This window comes from Martes martes (genome assembly GCF_963455335.1).
Source record: "Martes martes genome assembly, contig: scaffold_203, whole genome shotgun sequence".
Lineage (NCBI taxonomy): Eukaryota > Metazoa > Chordata > Mammalia > Carnivora > Mustelidae > Martes > Martes martes.
The window spans coordinates 1-6454 of NW_027666257.1; positions in this window are offsets into that span (position 1 = coordinate 1).

Here is a 6454-nt window from a genome sequence, read left to right on the forward strand (position 1 = left end):
GGAAATTATTAGTTGAGCAAGAACAAGATCTCAGTGTTTTGAGGCCAAACCAAGGCCCTTTCCACCTTATCCTGCTACTTCCCCCAAGGGCCTAGGGTCAGTGTGTGGAGAGGTAATCTGCATGACACGTCTCCTCTCAAGGGATCAGGGCCATTCACTGTTGTAACCCCCAGTGCTGGATCCTAACTTTAGGCCTCTTTGTTTCCCACTCCATACATTCTTAATTAATACCTGTGTCTACAGTGATAGCTCCCAAACCGGGACTCCAGCTCAGGTGGTCCTACTAAGTTGCACATCGATACATCTACCTGCAAGTCCCACGGGCAAGAGAACTACATTCGCAGTGAAAATTATAACTGCCCCTCCCACTCCTGCTCCTCTTCCTGTGTTTACTACCTTGTCTAAGGCAGCAGCAGCCACCCTGTGAGGCATTCTTGATGTGACCCATATTTAAATGAGATGGACTCTTTCTAAAATTCAAATTGATCACATACTCAGGAGGCAAAAAAATCCTTCAATGATCCCCACTTACAATACATATTCCAGACTCCTCAGAATCCTTCAGCTCCCCTTCCACTAACCCCCATCATCATGCACTAGTGAGTTCCTTCCTATCGTTCCCCCCCCCCCCCCCGTCTCTTACTGCACAGCTCTATCCAACTGTATCACGTCGTTCTGTAGCAGCTACTCACCTGGCAGTTTCTTCAGTGCCAGGAATAGTGCCTGACAAATGTCTAGTGACAATCATTATTTATTAGTCAAATGAAGAGATGAATGAATGTAAGTTCAAGTCTTAGGAACATGGTTTACTGCCTGTCAAATCTTGTACAAGGTAATCCCCTAACCACTCTTTGTCTTAAGGCCTTCAACCCTAAAGTGATATTATACCCATCCCACCAAGTCATTGTGGGGATTAAAGGAGGTCATATATGTGAATTTACTTTGTAACAAATAAAGCACAGTATAGTAGCAGTTATGTCAACTTTGGAACTTTGTAAGTTTATTTTAAGTTTAGCAGTTTAAGACTGATAAAAAGAAATTTTCTCAGAATCTACTTAACTCCAAAGAATAAGCCCTTGAAAATATCTTACTGAACAAAATTTGAAGACAAAGTTGTAAGCGCCAGTGTCATCAGTATCTTTAATTATGGAGTTATAAGAAGTGGATGAACTGTCAAGGTTATAAGAGCCAATTTCTTCCCACTCCACCACTCTATTTACATAGTAGAGCTCTCATGTACTTGCAGTTTGGTAGGGGGAGAGAAGTGGTAAATGTATTAAGTATTATAACAAAGTCCACTTTTAAATAATTATAATTTAAGTTAATTACACTGACATTTCTCAGCAAGGATTAAGTAAGTCAGAAGGGAAAAAAGGCATAAGAGAAAATAAAAAGCAAGGGTTGGACTACAAGAGCATCTCTTTTGTCTTTCATTCAGGAGTGTAATTAAATTAAGTAGGATTGATTGAGTGTCAAACATCTGTGGGAGTCATTTCCTAACTTCATTAATGCTATTGTGCCTGAAGAAGCCTCAGTGGTAATTTCTCTCACAAGTATCTAATGAGAGTCTAGTGATGTGATAGGAAAGCATTACACCGAGCCGCTGTGCCCTATGCTGCTGCCTATCTGTATGTGAGGAATTTATTAGAAATGCTGGACTGGCAACAGCAAAGCTACATGATCCACCTCAGCAGTGGGAGTGGGACAGCAGGCAGCAGTGAGCTGGGGTAATGGAGTCATAAAGTTGAGAGTTTAGACAGCAAGCATAACAGAATAAAAACAGGACTGCTAAGGAGAACTAAATGGTCATAAAAAAGACCATATATAATGAGGTACAGCAGATAATGAGGTGCATTTATATGAAAAGCACTAAATAAAAATTATGACCGTTTCCTCTTTAACCCCATAACCATCAGAGCTTCTCCCAGCAGCTAGATTTGCAAGGTAAACTAAGGAGAGTAAATTAATTGGAAGGAAAGAATACGTATGCTGGCCAGCTTAGTTCATGATTATAAGCATTGCTGAATGCACCGAGGACCCCAGCAGAACATGAGACACTGGGCAAAATATTATGAAAGACCTATAACTCCCATCCTTTTTGTAGAATTATGATTTTAAAAGATTCTAATTCTATTATAATTATAATTAAATGGGGGATAAAGATAAGGCTGGTTGTTTTATTCATTTTATCATTGTAATTAGAAGTTGCCTACTCCCAAGCTTTGTTCATTCGTTCATTCATTCATTCATTGGTTAATGAGCATTTCCTGTGTGTGGGAGTTCTGGCCAGCTCTCAGGATGCCAAGTGGCACAAGAATAGTCCCTGCCTTTGAGAAGCTTTTCCTTTGGTACAGAAAACTTCAAAGCAATCAAATCAGCAAAATAAAGATTTAAGTGGAAAAACAGAGATGAGCACTGAGTCCCATGGAAACACAGAGGAGACAACACTTGGCAGTGCTCAGAGTACTAAAAATGAACAGAAATTTGGGGTGCCAAGGTAGAAGGAGAAGAAAAAGGAAGGATGTTTCAATGTGAGCAAACATCATTTACAAAAATACCGAGCTATGAGATGACGAATTTAAAGAAGGACTAGGAAAAGAAGGCTGATCTGATCTGAGGTTGAAGAGGCCGGGTTTAGGGCCATGATGTGGGGCTAAGGTGTCATCCTACACGTGAGCAAAGGAGACCATCGAGGGCTGTTGGGCATAAGTGTGCTCATTAACTACCACCATAAGCACAACATTTAAAAATATAATTTTCCACTACTGAATTCTTTCCCCACTATGATCCAGTAGGGTCTTCTTGAGAAAACGAAGTCTGAAAGAGACAACATATAATTTTATGAAATGACTAACTTAAATTTACACTGCTAATTTCCCACTGTAGGGGATGCCCATCTTTCAAAATATCCTATGCTTCTATGTCAAGGTAATGTATACTTGACAGGACTAACACTGAACACTTACCAAATTCACTGAATTCTAAGTAATCTCTAGGCACTAAATCCTACTTGAAAGCTTTTTTTGTAATGTAACAGTATATGGTGCTAATAGGAACAAAGCTGCTCTGAAGTTTTATGAAGATGTGTTCATTGAATATTTCACCCTACTTATCAATAGGAGTTTTGACCCAATCAAAGGGGATATTATAATTGAAAATTAACTTATTTTCAAATAATTATCTGAAAGGGATTTAATAATCATATTAATATTCTTAAAAAACACCTTGAAAATTTAGTATCATTACACTACTTATATTGCCATACAGTGTTTATATTTCTTGTCATCATTTGTGTGTCAAGTTTCCACTGTAAGTAGCTGATAAGATCTGGAGTGTTGATATGAGCTATGATTGAACCAACCCTGCTCATTAATAATCCATTTTGTAACATGGCTCTATGGCAATGATTTGGCCTGGAGTACTACTAACTCAGCAAAATTTACCACCTTAGAAAAGTAACATATAATGTGGTCAACTTAACCAGATTGTGAGCATCTTGAGGATAGAAAGCATCACATTCGTCTACGGCCATACCACCCTGAACGTGCCCGATCTCGTCTGATCTCAGAAGCTACGCAGGGTCGGGCCTGGTTAGTACTTGGATGGGAGAAAGCATCACATTCATCACCATTTGGCCTGGCAGAGGCTCAGCAAATATGTTAGAATGTTGTGAACTTGGTATCATTATCATTCCCATCTATATTATCCTCTGCTTGGGTGGGGGTGGGGAGGAGGCACTGTGGAGAGAATACATTTCCCAGAATTCCTTTCCCCATATTATTCTAGGCTAGTGTCTGCAAGAAGAAGGATCTGCATGTCCTGACAAACTAAAAAGAAGGAACCGTTATTCTGGCAGCTGCGGAAGAAGCTGCTTGAGAATCCTCTGCTTTGGTGTAGACATAAGTAGTGGCTTCTCTGACTTTTGTGTCCCCAGCCTATCCAACAATTATGAAAGCTTCTATTTTCCTGCATTAAAACTCTTCCTACTTGAGGGGCACCCGGGTGGCTCAGTCGTTGGGTGTCTGCCTTCCACTCAGGTCGTGACCCCGGGGTCCTGGGTTTGAGCCCCACATCCATCTCCCTGCTCAGTGGGGAGCCTGCTTCTCCCTCTTCCACTCCCCCTGCTGGTGTTTCCTCTCTCGCTGTGTCTCTCTCTGTCAAATAAATACATAAATAAATAACCTCTTCCTATTCAGAATATTTAAAGTAGCTTCTGTTTTCCTCAGCTAAGCCTGGCTGGAATGAGCACTTTAGTGGACAAAAGAAAAGAAGACAGAAAAGAAAGAAAAGGGGAAAAGAAAGAAAGGAACAGATGCATGAAATCGACTCCTTGGTTTTACACAGCTAAACGGGGGGGTGGGGGGGAGAGGAGCTTCATTCCTAATTCTAAGTGCATTTGGCCTCCTCAGGAGAGGAGTGTGAGTTCTCCCATATTTTGGAAATACTAAAATATCAGAAATTGTGGCTCCAAGCCAGTCTCCCTCAGCATCCATGGACACCAATAATGTAAATTCCTGAAGAAGAGCATCATAAGAAATTGTTACTAATTCTCTAAATTAGAAAATGTGAATATGTCATCATATTAATAATCAGAGCTGACGGAATAATGGAGCCAATCAAAAGAAAGACTGGTAGGCAGGGAGAACATCTATGTAATCACTCAAGGAACTTTCAGAGAATGATCCATTTGTGTCGAAAACATAAAGAAACTGTTCTTTTGAAGATTTTCTACTATGAGAAAGAATAGGTACCACAAGTGAGAGAACTAAAGCAGTGACGGCATCTGTGAATCAAATCCCTAACTTCTTTGTTTTACTATTCATAAGCCAAATGTTAGGGGAATAAAAAGCAGAATATGTTTGAGGCATATGTTAAACAAAGGAAGGTGTTAAACATATGGATTTTGACATATTTAAATCTGAACTGAAACAATTATGCTTGTAATACACCCAATTTCTGAAACTACTAAATTCAGGATGACAAGTTCTTCATGTATGTGTATGTATTCATTTTCCATGAATACATCGAAAGTTTTCTTAAAAATTTTTTAGCTATTCAAACATTTGCACTGACCCACAAAATGTAACCAATCCTTCCCATACTCATTGTTGTCAATGAAGTGACAATGACAACTGTTAGTAATTTAAGCCATATAGTAACAGTTTTTAAAATCATCTGTAGACAGTGTTTACTAAGAAAGCAATGAATTTTCAGCTGAATCTCTCGGAACTTGAGTCTGGTGGCCCATACTAATTTACTTCACTATGTACATGTTTCTCAACCCAAACTTCTTTCCCAAGGCTACCACCTCTTAAATTCTTATTACCATTCTTTCAGTCACCTGAGCTTAAAAACATAGAGTTCTGGGGTGCCTGGATGGCTCAGTTGGTTAAGTGTCTGACTTTGGCTCAGGCCATGATCTCAGGGTCCTGGGTTCAAGCCCGGGATGGGGAGTCTGCTTCTTCCTCTACCTATCCTTCCTTCTTCCTCTGCCTCTCTCCCACACTGCTCATTCGCTCTCTCTAACAAATAAAATCTATAGTTGATCTTAGCCAAAAGGCCGAGAAGCAATCTAACAAATAAAATCTTTAAAAAAAAAAAAAAAGGAAAGAAAAGAAAAAACTTAGAGTTCTCTTTTGATTCTTTCCTTTATTTTGCACAATCTGAAACAAAAGAGCATAGAATTTTCTAGCACCTTTCCCTTCTCTTCTCATTCTTGCAACATTGAAAAAACTGGGGAAGCCAGTTTCCCCTTCATTCCACTAAATGGGGAAAGTTTCTGACATATAATAGGTTTTCAATAATCTTAGTTCTCTTATCCTTCTTTCCTTTCATCTCTCTGGGCTAAACTCTAAACCATCGAAGGCACAATTCTGATCAGATTATTCTGACTTAAAAATCTCCATGGCAGCTGTTTCCTGAAGCATGGCCCACTCAGCTAGCATTCAAAGGTATCTGGTTCACATTCACCTTTTCAATTTTCTCTCACCACTCTCTTATATAGGGTCCATAGGCCTAGCCAGACTAACCCGTTACCCAATAGCATACACAAATATATCTGAGCTCTAGCCCTTACCAGGCAAGCCTCCACTAGAAATAAATAACCAGTTAGTTAATTGCAAAACACCAGAGACTGAACCTGTTGTCTTAACATCAAGTGTATAGCCTTGGGTATTTAACTTAACTCTAAGAGGAGAAACATCAACAATGAATATATTACATTCTCATACTCCAGTAAGCTAGAGTACTTACTATCTATGCCATGGATCAACAAATTAGGCCCCACAGACCAAATCCGGCCCATGCTGTTTTTGTATAGCATGCAAGCTAAGAATGGGTTTTACATTTTTAAATTGTTGGACAAAAATCAAATGAAGCAAAGTATGTCATGCTACATGAACACCATACGAACCTCAAATTCCAGTGTCCATAAAGTTTTATTGGAACACAGTCA